This window comes from Corvus kubaryi, unplaced genomic scaffold, assembly GCF_017639235.1.
Source record: "Corvus kubaryi isolate FWS band 111438036 unplaced genomic scaffold, C.kubaryi_AGA036_p1.0 37353, whole genome shotgun sequence".
NCBI classification, from domain to species: domain Eukaryota; kingdom Metazoa; phylum Chordata; class Aves; order Passeriformes; family Corvidae; genus Corvus; species Corvus kubaryi.
Window position 1 is genome coordinate 204,020 of NW_024581115.1, and position 16,083 is coordinate 220,102.

General features: G+C 41.3%; 1 protein-coding gene across 4 annotated transcripts in view; it reads left to right on the top strand.

The window, feature by feature from the left end:
* The first annotated feature begins 1,694 nt into the window (after window positions 1-1,694).
* TEX2 (testis expressed 2) overlaps window positions 1,695-16,083 on the top strand; it is a 44,961-nt gene continuing 30,572 nt past the window's right edge. The window contains exons 1-2 of one of the 4 annotated variants that reach the window (XM_042032266.1): window positions 1,696-1,831; window positions 7,386-7,495. The gene's annotated coding sequence lies outside the window, so the exon portion shown is untranslated. Of the gene's footprint in view, window positions 1,832-7,385; window positions 7,496-16,083 lie in introns of all 4 variants that reach the window. The other 3 variants (XM_042032268.1, XM_042032267.1, XM_042032265.1) reach the window with 3 other exon arrangements.

The window sequence follows — 16,083 nt, forward strand, 5'->3', positions numbered from 1 at the left end:
GAGACTCCAGATTGTAGTTTAACACAGCCAAAACCAACCAGTCAGCCACAGTTTCAGCCATAGGCTCTGTTCCTGCAGGGAAATGCTGTTAAGGAAACAACCATTATCTTATCTCCAGACTTTGGAAACATTAAAATCAGCTTTGTGTAATGATTCAAAGGTCTGCCTATATACAGGGACAGCCATGAACAGAAATGTGTCCTAGATGAATACACCTGTAGCTATATTTCAAATAGAATGTCTTTTTAATTAAAAAATTAAGGCTAAATTGAGGTGATGCTCACACAATGCAGTCTTTTGCTGGGTTCCTTCAGTTCCTTCAGCTGGGAGCCTTAAGACTGCTGAGTTTAGTGCTTGGACATCCAACAGCTTGAAGGCTTTGACCATCCATTTAGTGAGCTGAGGCCATTTTTCACTGAAGCAGATTTTGGCAGATTCCAGCTGCTCTCAGTAATTCTGGTTTTCCACTCCATGCAGGAATCCTACTTTTAAAAACCGAACTCAAAGATAATTTGCTTCCACAGGCAGTGAACTGTTGCTGCCATTTAATGAGAAAAGCAGTCTGAGTGCTACCTGCATCTACTTTTGACCTAGACTGCAACCCCTACTATGTACCATATGTATAATGCCTGGAGCAACAGTACCCCAGACCTCGGCACAGCTACAGATAAGATAGGAAACGGTTTGAAAATTAATAATTTATACTTAACTCTTTGCATTGGCTAGTTTGGAGTCATTTGAATTCTGTTCACATATCCCACTAAATGTTGGTTAGTAAATAAATTAACTTTGGTCCTAACACCTCATAAGGTATCATAAATTTGAACGCTGGAATGAAATAAAGAGTCTGAAAGATCTTGCAGGATTCTTTATGTTTTAATTCAAACCGAAATTATTAAAGAGAAGATAATTGGCACAGCCAAATTAACCCAAGGGTTGGCTAAAGAAACGTGGGGCAGCCAAGGCCAGCATCAGTCTGACCCGGTGTAACGTTGTAATGTCATAACAAACTGCCTTCAGAAGCAAGAGCAATTAAGTAAAGGGTAAAAGCAGTAAAAAGGCTGTAATTTATTGCATAAGACCATTATTGAGAAAACAACCTTTTGACACAGAGAATTAATTTTCTCTGTGTACTGCAAATTGGGAAATATGAAGGGTAAATAAAATGACCTCTACCAGTGCACATTTCCTGGGATAAATGCCTTCTCGGTTAGGTAGCCGATAATTTTTGGCCGTTTGTGAAATGTTTAGATACCAACCAGCTTCTCTGTGCCTGGTCGCGGACACGTTTCCTGCCGCAGCCGCTCCCTCAGCGATGTCAGCGGCGAACCCTGCACTGAGCCTGTGACACAAACCCGCACCGAGCGCCCCGTTCCTGGAACCGGCGGCTTATCGGGGCGGCCCGCACGGGGCGCGGGAGGTTCGACACGCCCGGGAGCGGCTGGAACCGGGATCGGCCGGAGCTCCGTACCCGCGCCGGCCACGGGCCTGAGCGGCTCCTCGCCCCGGGGGCCGTTCCGAGCGTCACCACCACCGCCCGCTAGAACACCGGCCGCGCCCGCCGAACGAACAGGCCCGCGCCCGCTATCCGAAGGTCCTTCAGCCCCTATCCCTCAATCCCTATCCCTCTCCCGTCCCGCCCCGTCCCGCCCCCTCGGGCCGGCGCTGCGGCGGTTCGGGCAGGCCCGTCCCCCCGCGGGGCCTGGATTGGTGGCGCCGCCGCTTTCCCGCCGCTGCCGCCGCCCGGCGCGGGCAGGAGCGGGCCTGGGGCGCCGGCCAGTGCCATGAACCGCGGCTGAGGTGAGGCGTTGGGGCAGTGCCGAGAGCTGAGGTGAGGGGTGTGGGCGGTGCCGAGAGCCGCGGCTGAGGTTAGGGGGCCGGGCAGCCCCGCGCCGGCAGCGCCCGCCGGTCCCCGCGGGCTGCGGGCTGGAAGGAGTGTAGGAGTCGAGGGCGGTGGTCGGGCCGGGCCGCTGACGGCTCCCGGGGCCGGGCAGGGCGGATGGCGGCCGGGGGTGAGCCGGGAGTCCGTGGGGAGCGGGGCCGGGCCGGGCCGGGCTGGTGCGGGGCCGGTGCGGGGCTGGGCGGGATGGAGCCGCTTCCCCTCGGCGCAGGAGCGGGGTTTGCCGAGCCGGGGGTGCATCTGGGCAGGAGCTGCTGGAGTACGAGCGACACCGTAAAAACAAGCGGCAGAGGAGGTGGCAACGGTCGCTCCTGCTGGAACCGGGGGAGAATTTTTCAGTTGGTTTTACCACTAAAGCCGAGAGGTTTCCTGTCTACTAAAATTTGTTTACTCTCTCTTGCCCTAGCTGTCGGCTCCTCGGTTTCTGCTTCTCTTTTAATTCTCAGTGTCATGTTATCTCTAGTGCAGTTCAGGGGCTAAACCCGTGTACTGTGTCTTTTCAGTATGTGCTAAAGTTCCTTCTAAATGTTTGTGCTCAACTTCTTGGTGATTTGTATCTGTCAGCAAATGTCTAGAGGAACTCCTGACTATAATTTTGGGAAATGAAGTACACAGCAGAGATTAATTTAAGCTTTTGTATGCAATTTAAGTATTATAACCATAAGGTAAATTAGGTGTAAGATTCAGTGCTGTAAGATTATCTTCTGTTAAGATGCTTTGTCATACTTCTCTTTCAAGATGATATTGCCTGTGTAACTCAGGAAAAATAAGGCATGCTCACAACTTCAGGGGTGTGTATTTTTACAAGAAGATGTTGTCTTTTTTAGTGCTAAAATAACTTCATATTCCTAAATCGAATAAAATTCAGGGAGTGTGAGTGCCCTGTGTTGATTTTCTTGGAACTGAAAATGTGCTAAATTAGACATAAAAGCACTTCACCTTAAGCATAAAAGAGTAAACTAGTGTTTCTGGATGTTAAAATTGATTTTTAAAGACTCTGACATCATGCTGTTTTATGATATATGGGAGGTTACTGTTCTGTCTGACTTCAGGGCTGATCCAACAAGGTGCTGTGTTGTGGGTGGCATATTAATTATGCTCCAAGTAGGTGCTGGGACTTGAGGTGGTGTTTCTAAAACAGGGCAGGGTGCTTTCTTTGAGTAAAAGACCAAGAAGTTGATTCTGTGCTCAGAGATGTTTTACACTGGAGTTTGCTGGGGTATGGTATCACCTGGGAATTGTACTGGTAAGCTGAATATTCTGTTGTGAACAACGCTTCTGGTCCATGCAAAGAACTTATTGAAATGACCTATATTGCTTTTATTTCGGGAAAAAAAAAAAGAATGAATAAAATCCAGAGTTAAAACTTGAAGAAGGACACGGCCCAATACTGTGTATTAATTGCGTACTTCTTTTTATGGGATAACAACTCTTAGGAGTTCCAGCTTTTAATACCAAATGCTTAGTTGTTTCTAACTAAAGAACTTCTAAAACAACTGTTTTCCGAAGTAAAGAATGTGGAGCAGGAAGCCTGGACATAATGTGTAATGCCAGTAATTTCTCTGTTGTGGTAGGTGTGTAAACAAAGTAATGGGAGATACGGAAACTTACTTAGCAAATAAAAGGCTAATATAACTGAAATAAACTTAAAATCATGTAGCTAGCGGACTGAGGATGCATTGTTGCATTCAAACAGCTTTTTAGTTGATCGATTTGGGGATTATGCTGCTCTACCGTCATGTTCTGTACAAATTCAGCCAATTCCATATGATGAAATCAGAAGGTTTCTCTTGCAGCATGTCTGAAAGGCCACCAGAGTTACATTGTGTGAGTGCAGGTGACCAGTCACGCGCATGGCAGTGGGCATAGGTAAGGACATGTTCCCCTGTCCTGCTCTCAAGGACTGAGCTTTAGCCAGTTTCTGCCCGTGAGATGAGTGTGCAGAGTGTAACTGACACCTGCCTGGGAGCTGAAGAAAAATAAAGGCTGTTTATTAGGATAAACTGTAGTCTTCAAAAGAATGGAGCATAGGGTAAGTAAATTCTGGTCTTAAACACAGTCTTGGAGCTTGAAAAAGTCCCTCAAATATTTTTTATTCTTTTCCTTTGGTAAGCTAGAAATTGTGCTATCAGATGTCCACAGTAGTAATGCTAATTCAGTGTGCTCTAAAACACTTATCCGTGAATAAAGGCCTCATGTTCTAGAAGCCCTTACTGCCCTAAATGAAACAATCAGATGACAACGTATGCTGAAAAATGAGAGCATAATGTAGGCTTAGAGATTAGAGAAATAAAGATAAGAGTTAATACTGTGAGCTGTCATGAGTGTGTACTTTGTATTAGAATAGATGTATTCAGAGTAGAAACCAACTCTGGAAGTGTACAAGGGTGCCACATGTGCTTGATAAAGGCCATGAACATTTTTAAGTAATGCAAAGTGGACACTTGAAAGGATGTGTTGTGCTTTCAAGGTAGAGGAGGGTAGAACAGTGAGATACTGAGAGAACAATATCATGTCAGAACTGTTGATATAAAAAAAAAGTGCATCAGTCCTTATTGTAGAGGATTGTGCTAAATGGTTCAGATCCACAAAGTAAACGGTTTGGTTTGGGCGGATTTTTTGTACTGCAAGTGGTTGAATTAATCATCTTTCCTGGACAAAATCCCAATTATTGTGTCATAAAAATATATGATCAGCTGTTCTTGACAGAATTGTGAATTATCTCTTCTTGGAGGTTAGCTTCTATAAAGCTTCTGTTAACATGGCAAGCCAGAAGTTTGAAGGCTGAAAGTTAATAATAATTGATCAAAACCCCATTTCTGGCTTAAGACAACAAGACCTGAAGGTTGTGCATTGGCTGGGAGGGTTTATCCTCACCCAGCAGCCTCAGGCCCTGTTCCCTCAGAGTGTTGTGAGGGATGGGGTTTGACCACTTGCAGAGATAGCACTGAAGTAGTGTCCTCTTCGGAAGAGCTGTAAGTGAATGGATTTGCTTGGATTTGGACCAAGCTTTGTGTACTACAGGTACTAAAGTATCTACGTACTTGACAAACAAAATTTTAAGTGTTTTAAGGTGATTTTTAGGTTCTTTCACACAAGTCCTTATTGGAGTTTTGCACTGGAGGCTGCCATGTGCTGACTTGATTTCATGAGTTTGAGTCTGTACAGAGCAAAATCCCCTCTCCTTGGTCAGCACAGTAACAATAAGACCAGTGTAGTGCAGGACTCCCAGTCAGACCAGTTCTGTAATGCAGAATCGGCCTCTTTCATCATTTCCTTTAATGAACTCCTTGATGACCATTATCTCTGAAAAATAGAAACCAAGAGTCTTAAGTTGAAATTGCTCAATTAAAGCATCTGAGAGGCACTGCTTGAAGACTCTTGTGTAAGCCAAGGCCAGTCCTGTTTCTGTTGGAAATGGTGAGGGAAACGAAGCAGAGGAGCAAGTTTTGACAGAAGAGTAGGTTAAAGTGACTGAGATGTCTGCAGTGTGCAGTAAGCCCTGTAAGTTTTGCAGGTGGTTTTTCTTCCTGCTTCACCCTCTGGAGTTCTAAGGTGGTGTGTTATTTACCAGTCCTATTTATTTATTCTCTGGGTACTGTTGTCTCTGATGAAGCCAACTGTTAGTGTCTTTGGCGAGACATGAGAATATAATGATAAGAAAGGGTTTATTCTCTGATCTTGCCTTTCCGCTCCTCAAAACTCTTACTTCTCTGTTCGTTGTCTTTCGTATTTATTTTAACTCTGTCCTCTCCTGACAGCAAGATGTGTTACTCTGCTATGCAAAGTCCAAATCAATACCTAGTGCAGTTGGGGTTCTAAAAGGGTAGAGGCCTGATGGACAGTGGATAACAGAAGATCAATAAACATGGTAAACAGTGGTGCTTTCCCATAAAGGCCAGGAGGGCAGCAGAAATGAATCGTCGTGTGAACCAGGCTTTAGTATTCATTACTCAGTGTCTCAGTGGTTTATAAAGTGTTGTGCTCTCTGACCCTGCTGGTGTTGGATGGCAGGAATATTGTAGGAGAATGTCCCTTAGTGCTGTGACTGTATTGCATATCCTGCAGGATTGTTATCCTGGAGCTGTGAGAAGGTGGGATGGTCAAGCTTAGAATAAGATCTCTTTTAAGAGTATGAAAATGGATATTCAGGCATTGGAGTAGTCTTTTAAAGGATCTGTTTGAGCCAAAAAATTGCTATATTGGGTTTTAGTAGTGGAAGTAGAAGACAGAGCTACAAGACTTTAGATCTTACTCCAGGTTTCATGTGTTTTGTTTAAATTACACTTCGGTTGTAATACAGGACTGCAAAATTATAAGCACAAAGGTATGGACTCCTTTGATACTGGGAATTTCAAAGCAGATGGCAGAGGAGTGAAATGTGAATGTGACCTGTCATGAGCTGCAGTGGAATTCTGATCTGAAATTAAATAGAGAGCTGTAAAAACCACTGTGTTTCCCTGGAAGTCAGGATTAAGACTGAGAAAAGAAAAAGGTTTGTTTTTATGAGCCCAGACAGGCTCAAAGAATGAGGGTTCTGTGAGAAGGAGCTGGTGGTGCTCACACGCCTGCATTGTGGGAGCTTGGTTAGGAAACGTCGCCGAACATGTGAAATGAAGAGACAGTGGAAGTTGTCTGAGTTTGGTGCTCACTGTCTCCTGCCTTCAAGCTGCAGCGTGTTCTGCTTCCTTGTCTTCTCAAACCTCCGAGTATCCAGAGCCTGCCTGTGCCAGGCTCTGCCAGAGATCCATCCCAGACTCCTCTGGCTGAGGCCGGGAGCAATGCCCTTGCAAGAGCGGAGCATTGCAGAGCATTCCCACAGCCCTGCCCACTGTCACTTCCCACTTCTTGTTCCCATCTCCATGCCCCACTGTGGCCAGGGCAAGGTGAAGATTTCTCCCTGAATGCTTTTCAAGCTGGACGTTTCCATTTTGCTTGCTTAATATATATCCATCATCCCTGTTGCCCAGAGGGGCTTTACTTTCTTTCCTAGTACTCTTCTGTAATGCTCAGGGTTGGTCACAGAAAGAAGTACTTTGGTGGAAAATGAAAGTGGTCTGTAAAACTCTTGTCTGGTTTGGAGCTGCTGTGAAGTTTGATAAGGCTTATCTTTTTAAGACCTCCTCAGTAGGATTTCTTTTTGTCTAATTGCTTTCACACTTCTTCCTTTTCAACTTGACTTGAAGTATTAAACAAAGGAATTGGGGGAAGTGGAAAGAACTAAGGGGGAGATAATCCTAAATGTCTGTCAACTCAGTGTGCTGGTTAATAAACACTCTGCCAGGTTTTGAATAAACCTTATGAGCAAACGCGTGACAACTTTACAAAAGTATTTTCCTAAAAAAGAAAAAAGTGTTACTCTTCTATGTTATTTTTTAGTGAGTAGCAAGAGATGGGGATGGAGAACGGACCAGCTGTGCATGCAAACTTTCTCCTATTTTCTAATTCCCTTTATTCTCTTTTATCATTCCCTTTATGACAACAGGCCGAGTGTTCCCAGAAGCCTTAACACTGCTGAGAGGTTTCAGGCAAGCTGAAAGCAGTGCCCAGCAGTTTCAGAAAACTCTGTGAATGTCTGAAAAGATGCATTAAGAGGTGTGTTGTATTTAAGAGCGTAAATATTTAGTTGTATGGCTCTCCATTTCTTTTGTCATGCAGCTTTGAGATGTGCATTTGCAATGGTTTTTGAGTATTGAACAGATTTTATGAACCTTTGCTTTTCTGATGAGTTGGGCCAACTTTCCAGTTTTATTTGTAAATTCTAGCTAGATAGCTATCATTCTTTCTACCAAGTTAAAACTTCACAATTGAAATTATAAAAATGAGTAAATCGTGGTGCTGCCCCATGAGTGTTTTTGCTTTCTTAGGATATATTTTTTTAATCTACTTCTTCCAACCAGCTGCCCTAAGCAGTGCATTTACCAATGAAAATACCACGGGTTGACTGTCTTGCAAACTTCTTTGTAGACACAAAAAGTGAGGTGTGAACAGTGGCTTTTTGAGCCTCCTCCTCCAGTAACCCCAGCCAAATCAATGCTGGTTTGTGTGGTCTGTTCAGATCTCAGGCTGCTGAAGAAGGGATTGTCTGTTGGCATCACGCTTCTGATCCTTCACAGAGCTGGGAGAACTTTTGAGGGGGTGTGGAGGCTGTTCCTCATTTTCACAGAGAGGAGCTTGTCTCACGGGGTGGTGACGAATGGAGGTGAGAGATTTTCATCCCATGTGTGCATTTCCATTTGCACTGTTTAGTTCAGTTTCCCCAAAAGAGTGACCAATGTTGTCTCTAAAGCCTTCATTCTACAGAGCACGGCAGACGCAGCTCTGTAGGTATGGGAGCAGCTTTCTCACCCTTCAGTCATCACTATTTTGTCACCTTACCTTGGAAGACAGCCTGAGCTGCCACTCCTGCTTGGCTTTTCTGCCCTGACCTCTCTGAGCAATTAAAAGCCTCGTTTACACACCCACACCCTGATGAGTATGTGCTGTGTGTACCCACAAACCTACTCACAGTGCTTGTAATTCAGAGCTTGACTTTCTTTGATAAACAAATGCCTGGTGGATTAATTAAGCAGGTATATAGGAGCATTGCCCTATGCCTGAAATTAGACTTGCCTGCATAATTCTGTAATTGAACAAGGCAGAATATGGCTCAAAGACATTTATTTCCCTTTGCCCTTTGGAATCCATCTGGTGGCTTTTGCTGTTCTTTTATCTCCCAGCAAATCAAGACCTTAAAATTGATGACCTAAAATTATTTCCATGAAGCTGCTTTAAAGACACTTCTCTTTCTGTGCATATGTGTGCACAAATGTAACCCACAAAGAGGGGAGTGCATTCACTCTTAACTGTTTCGTCAAGTGGTTGAGACTATAGAGATTAATTTTGAGTGCAGTAGTGGAAACTTTTATGGTGTTTTAGGCATTTCCTGGACAAACATTACACTGGTGATACCTGTTTATTGAATAGCAAATACAGGATAAGGAAGGGAAGACTTCAGCTCTTTTTTTACAAGCAACTGCAAAGGATAATGACAATAGAGAGCTTGCTTTAATACAGTGTGAATGTCAAGTACTGGAGTTCTTAAAAATTAATTCATATGTTCATATTGCACTGTGAATTCAGCAGGTAACTGGTGAATTTTGCTCTGTATTGTTACAAGACACCCACCTTCTGACTTTTTTTACTTTTCAGCCTGTTGTCAGATGAAATTCCTGAAGACAGCTACGCTGATTAATGTTCTCAGAAGTGAGATCTGTGTGTGTGTTTTACAGCTCCCTACATAGCTGGTCAAAATTTAGTATGTGCCTCTCTGAAAGAGAGTTCTGGAGAAGTGATTTCATTTACAGAAGTCCCATTGTATTGGTCTGCCTGAGGTCTGCCTTCCACTAAGTTAAGGACCTTTGTCTGTGTGCTACGACCGAATTATACCATAGAGGAGCAGAGGTTGAGAGAAGATGAGTAAGGGGTGAGAATGCTTCTCAAAGAGTGCTGAAAAGTTCAGAAAACCTGTAATGAACTTAACACCTTTTAAGGAAAATTTTCTATTTGCTTAATTTCACATTGGTGGCCTGATTCACACGGGGAAAGACCATGCTGAGGTAGATCCATGCTGCTGAAAAAAGAAGAGATGAGAGGTCTGTTTATGTTCTTCCCAATCTTAATTTTGTTTGCTTTTTTTTGAGAAGTCACGTGACAAATTATCTTTCCAGGCCTGTTATCAGTACCACATTTTGAGAGAGAAAAACAGAGTAGGTAGGATCCTCATATGCACAACGACCTCACTTTACCTTCTCCTTGTGAGAAATATGATGTCTTTACTTTCCTGTGAAATGATAATTTAAATTCAGAATGTCAGCAAAGTTTGGTTTGGTTTTTTTTTTTCCCCATATATCTACCTCCCATGGTTTCTTAGCAATTAGGCATTAAAAAATATGTTTTGGGAGGTGCTCATCATTTTCTGACTCAGTTGGTTTCAATGGGAGTCAGGCCTGTGAAGCAGCTGTTAAGGTCAGGCAATCTGTAATTGACCTGTCAGATGTTGCAATTAAAATGTACTGCAGCTGTTAGAAATAGGAGTTACCTCCATTGCTCCTGAAAAAAACTAAAAAGCAGCCCAAAACCAAACCACCAGAAAGCTTTGATACATTTCACTGATTCATAAGTACCGCTCTCTTCTGTGTGTAATGCAAGAAACAGAGGGGGATGCAGATGGAGCTGGTGCCTTTGATTTCAGTGTTGTTTGTGGCAAGGCCTCTTTCATGTTCTGAATAACAAAGTCCGGGGAAAATTCTTGCCAACGTTTGTCCATAAGTTTACACCTTGAAATGCTTAGAGTTATAAATACTATGGGAAAAATAAGAAAATGTATTTACATGAAAACACACGTGGGAATGCTTTTGCCACATACTTTTTTTTGCCTTAATGCTTTTGTGGATTTTGTGAAATATTTGAATGTACTGTAATAGAATAACTAGGAATTGCTTCAGCCCTGTGCACTTGAGTGAGTGTTTTTGTGTTTGTCTGTCTCATAGTCCAGTATTTTTAATCATGAAATGCTTAAGCCATTCTTTAATTCAGAATTAATCATTGAGAGATGATACTGAAATGTACGTAATAGTTGCAAGGCTCTAGAAGCTTTTGACAAGCTGAAAAACTCCCCAGACCCCTTACGTCGTGACAGTCAGTTGGGAAGCTGGGGAAGTCTGTCCTAATGTTTTAACTCAGCCTCACTTAATATCTTTGCTCATTGAAGGTCGACAGTGTTTCTGTGTTGTCTGTTTGCTTGGGTTTTTGGTTTTTTTTTTTTTAATAAGCAAAATGCTTTGTCCTTAGTGTGGTAAAAATTTAGGTTGTTCGGGGCCATCTGGGCGCCATTTCAGTGTCTTGGATGTTCTCCTGTGCTCGTCACTCTGTGTCCTGCAGCTGAAAAGCCACAGTACTGCTGAACTTTTGCATTTTAGTTTCTAGGTATCTGAATTGAACATAAATCTGAATGAGAGGAGTGTTGCCTTAAGCAGATAGAGAAATGTCTGGTACTCTCTAGTTCCAAATTTGACATTTTATTTTCCGGCTATTCTTAGGACAAGGATTCTTTAGAGTTTGTTTTGTTAACCTTCTATGGATTCTTCTATGAATTAGAAGTTAAAAGTATTTTAAGCACAGAAGCTGTCAGTAGTAGTTTATGATCTCTGCACAGTTCTTGCTAGAATATGTGTGATTCTAGAGCTGTTTTAATGTGGTTCTCAGTCTTTGCTGTTGCTGCTTTAAGGTGTTAGTGACTCTCTATGATCTTACTTGTTCCAAGTGCTCTGTGAACACTGCTCTTCAGTCAGGTAAGTTAAAGCAAAATTTTTCTCACCCTCCTAATAATACGCAAACTAAAATAACATGATAACCCACACAGGACTTTCAGAGAAGTCTGGAATTCTAGTCCATTTTCTTCCAACATGAGATCACAAAGAGCTTCTCTATTCATGTGGTGCTGATTTATGTTTCTTTTGCAGTTTCCAGGTAGCAGGAAATGCTGGTAATACCTTTCTCCATTAAATTTTTTATGGAATCCAGTGACAGGAGAGAGCACTCAGTGCATGGCATGGAGTGATTGGCAGGTCTGCCTCTCTTAGGTGCTGGGAACAATTATTTTAAAGAAACTTTTCAGAACAGTCTGACTTTTGGGTTGAATTACTTTTGTCCCACCACTTCCCAAACTTGTTGGCAGCTCTGAAAAGACATGTGTTTTGAAGTCCTGTTTATTGGCCTTTTTCTAAGCTTTTGTGTCCTTTGGACCCTCTGGGGATTATGCTTACAGGAGCTTCTGAGAAATCCTGTTCTGTTGTAAATGCATTTTCCACATTTATCAAAGACACTTTTCCCTGGGTAGATGAGATGCAAGGAGGTGAACAACTGTAATCAATGTGCTCTCTAACAGCAGTTCCCTGTGTTAGTATTTTCAGCTTGCTCTGTATCTTCAGGTGCCTTAGGATAATTAATTTTCATGTGTTGAGTACAACTGCCTTTCTAGTTAGGTATGAATACTTTATTTGTAATAAATATAGATGTAGCCCTCCTCCTTTCCCTAGACAATTTAAACTTTCTGAAAATAGCTTTGCTTTGATTGGTTGTTCTTGTTTGGGTTTGTGCCAACTGCCTGGGTCTGTAGCTCTTTATCTGTTTTTTTCTAATAGTTTATTTTATTTGAAGAGTTATTGCTTCTTAGGGATGTGTTCTAGGTCCAAAATAAAATACTTCTAAGTATTAAATGCTTTAGTCCTATTTAATAATACTGGAGAATATCCCCTTCTGTAATTCTGAAAACATTTGAGACCTAAAGAAACCATTATTATGTACTGTGTTTTGTCCTGTCAGGTTAAAAAGCCATAAAGCACCTTGCATGCTAATCCTCTGCAGAACATGAAATTAAAATGAAGGCTGTACATAAGAAATATGACATTTGATCAGTCATTTAAAAAAAAAAAAAACCTGAAAAAAAGATGTCTTTAGATACCTATGGGTAAATCTGTAGATTCCATTCCTTTTTAAAAAATCTCTCATAACTGCATTTTACATGGGGATCTAGAATTGGAGTTACTAATTGGTGATGCTCCTCTGTATATCTGAGTTTAGCCTCATGTGGACAAACCAAGTTTATTTTTAATGCCTTTTCGTATGAAGGTTTGTGATGGTTGTTTTACCTTGACAGGTACTTTGAATATTGATGGAATTTTTTTGTTAGGGAAATGAATGTAAATGTAAAAAGTCCTTGAATGCTCAGTTGTTACCTATTGATGTGTATTTGCACTGGGCAAAATGAGCCTGCAAGACAGTTCTGAAAAGGCCTTTTAAATCTAGGATTCAGGACACCTTATTTTACTTCATTTTGGAAACATACTTTTTTCTAAGTCAATGGTCAAAATTTCCCCTAAAGATTTTATGGTGACCTTTATTTTAATCTGAGATGTGGGCAGAGTTTTCAGCTGTGGACTAATCCATGGAGGTTTTAGATAATCTTTTATCAGATTAATGAGGAGGTGATTTTTTTTTTTCCACCGAGATAAGAGAATGAGTTACAGTTCTGCACAGTTTTACCTCACCATTTATGCTTTCCACAGGATGTAAGTTTTTATGCATAAGCTTTTGATGCTTTCTTATTACAAAAATCCAACATGTTCTGTTGAGATGCAGAACTTGTGCAGCACCGGAGGATTCTGATGTAGGCTCTTCTCCCTTTTAGAGGAGAGCAAATGCAGCTGTTATGTATTTATTGCTCAGAATTGTAAGACCGTTGCTGGGGTTTTTTTGCTCTCATTTGGCTTGCCAGGGTGACTCTGAAGAGAGTACAGCAGTTTGAGAAAAGTGAGAAAGGCTGGCTTTACGCTGGCTCTGGGTTTGCCCTTGTTTTAATGTGTCTATTTCTGAATCCCTTGCTGCAGAAATTTCCGATCTAGGTCTGTAAACTTTTCTTTTTCTGGGGCATTTCTCTTCTCACTCATGGCCAAATTAGTTTTTTGGGTAACTTTGATGCCAGCAAGTAGCTACTTGGAAAAACACATGTTTTAATGTAATTTTAAAGACAGCAATATATGTTATAGGAAATTACTAAATCCCCAAAATCTGTGATGGAGGGGGAGGGGGGGATTTGGTGGTGGTTTGTTATCATTTTATTTTGTTCTGGGAAATAGTAAAAGGTCCCTTTGAACTGTTTAATGTAGAGTGTTTTGGAAGGAAAAGGTCCTACTTGTTCCTTGGAATTACAAATGATAAAGAAACAAGAATATAGTTCATAGGAGGAGAACATGTGAATGGAGGAAGTAGTACATGTGTACTAGAATTTTTATTTGTTCTCATTGTGCCATCTGGGAGTAAATGTCTTTAATATAATTACACTCTGGTGCAGTTTGAATCTGTTCCAAAGAGCAGAGCTTTGCCTAAAAACTTCTTTTATTTCTTCTGTTAGGGAAAGTGTTCCATTTCTTACAAATACTGCTTCACTTCAGCCTTCAGAAAATCATTAAGAAGAAATTAATTTTTTTTTAATTTCTGGAGAACCTTTAACTGCTTAGCTTTTTGTGTTTGTTAAAATGAAATTGTAGTGCAGCTTTTAAAGTTTTTGGTAAATGGTGTGTCACAGAAGGAGAATAGGTAAGAATAATAACTCTTATCAGTAAAGGCAGAGAAACTAATGTGGTAGCTGACCACATCTTAAGTCTTTGGGGGAAACATTAATATAGAATACACTCACTTAGGTAACATTAAACAATTTCTACTTGATTATTTTTGAAGTGGTGTAAAGACAAGCTTGGGAACCTCAGCAGCAGCAACAGAATTTCCGTAGTTTTGAAGACTCCTTATTTGCCATTGCAATTTTACTTGACCTTTCTGTCCTGGACTTAAAATTACGCTTATTCGTCTTTTGATAGGTTTATAATTTTTATTAAAAGTATCATCTCTTTGACAAGACTTTAAAATCTTGCCTAGGATCCTCTTTTTATGTATCCCTACACATACTTAATTGCTGATTATTTAACTTAAATTGTTCTGAATCTAAAAGCATTTGCACAAAGCTTTCTGGATTGGGTTTTTTTTTTAATGGTGCTCAGAGGACTCCCGCTGGAGGTGTTTTAGTTCTCGGCCAGCTTAGTTGTGCTCACCTGGGTTACTCTGTCAGGCGTATGTGCTGTGTGTGTATACTATGATCCATTGTGGGTGGCACCATCAGTTTTGGCCGTAATCTGGGATTGGTTTCTGTTCAACACATTTGACTACAGTCTTTTAATAGTACTTGATAATCAACTTTTTCATTTCTGCTGTTGGATTTAAAACAGGTTTTGTTGGGGTTTTGTTCCTCTTCTCCCCCCCCCCCCCCTGTATCTCAAATTCAGTTGCATGAACTTAGAAAGTGAAACAAAACTTTCTTGTTCCTGATGGAAACTGAGCTTTAAAGCCTTATCTCCTGGCTGGGTAACTGGATCCCTGACAGGAAGGTTTCACAGGGCTATTGTGTGATAGTAATTACCAACCCTGGCTATGTAGTTCATTTAAAAGTAATGACTAGTGGATATAAAAGGAACAATATATGTTAACTATGGAATACATTAACTCATGGAGGTGCCAGGGGAATTTAATTGATCATAATTAGAAATCTGAATGGGGATAGGAAGTAATGTTGAATTTTGGGTTTTGTATCCTTTTTTTTTTTGTCTTTTATGGTATAGATCTGTTGAATGAAATGAAATTTGTGTGACAGATAATGTCCCAGCAGCTGTGCTTTCTACTTCAGGGAGGGCATTCTGGGCTAGATGGGAATTGGCTTTCTAGACTACTTTTGTGGCAGAGTAGTACTTTTCACTAATCTCCTGCTTCATTTTGAAGGACCTGAAATGAAGACTTCATGCTCTTAACAGAAAATTTTCTCTGATGCTGAGAGCTCTATTACCTATTTTAAATAAGTATAAAGAATTACAGCAGTTCTCCCACATATCTCAGTGTTGGAAGGCTGGTTGAATCTCTAGTAAATCAAACAGAAGCTAGAACTTCTGAGAGCAGATATGAATTTCAGATCATATTGACTTGTGCAGGTGTTCCCACTCCGGGAAAGATTTAATGTGCTGCTGGTCTGGTTTGGAACATGGCCTTAGTGTGTTAGTGGGGTCCTGTTGCTATGAATATAAAATCTGTCACTCCACATGGAGGATGCAGAGATTGTCTAAAACAAATACACTGCTTCTCCTTCCTGCCAAATGGAGGGTAGATTTAAAGTATGAAGTGTCTACCTGTTTTGAGTCTGACACTTGAAAATGACTGTCAAGTTACCCAAAATGATAAAGGCCTCATGAATCTTAAAGGACAACTGGGTTTTTAACCCAATCTGCCAGACCAGGAGCTGTCTGGCCCAGAAGGATTACTGGGGAAAGCAGAGGCATAACCAGTGAGAAACATCTTTCTCTTTGAACAGCGGTGGCAATCTGCATGAAGTTGAATTGTAACATTATCAGTAATCAAATTAGTTGTTTCCTGAACAGCATTTAAGGCCTGTTCTTCTGGCGCAACTGACAGATACAGGGGAAAGTATTGCAGTGCTGTTTAATAACCTGTAAGGCTTTTCCTTTAGTTAGGAGAAAAGGAATTTCTGTTTTATGAAAAACACATTTTTTGGCTTGTGTTTAGTAGCAACCAAAATACAAGTG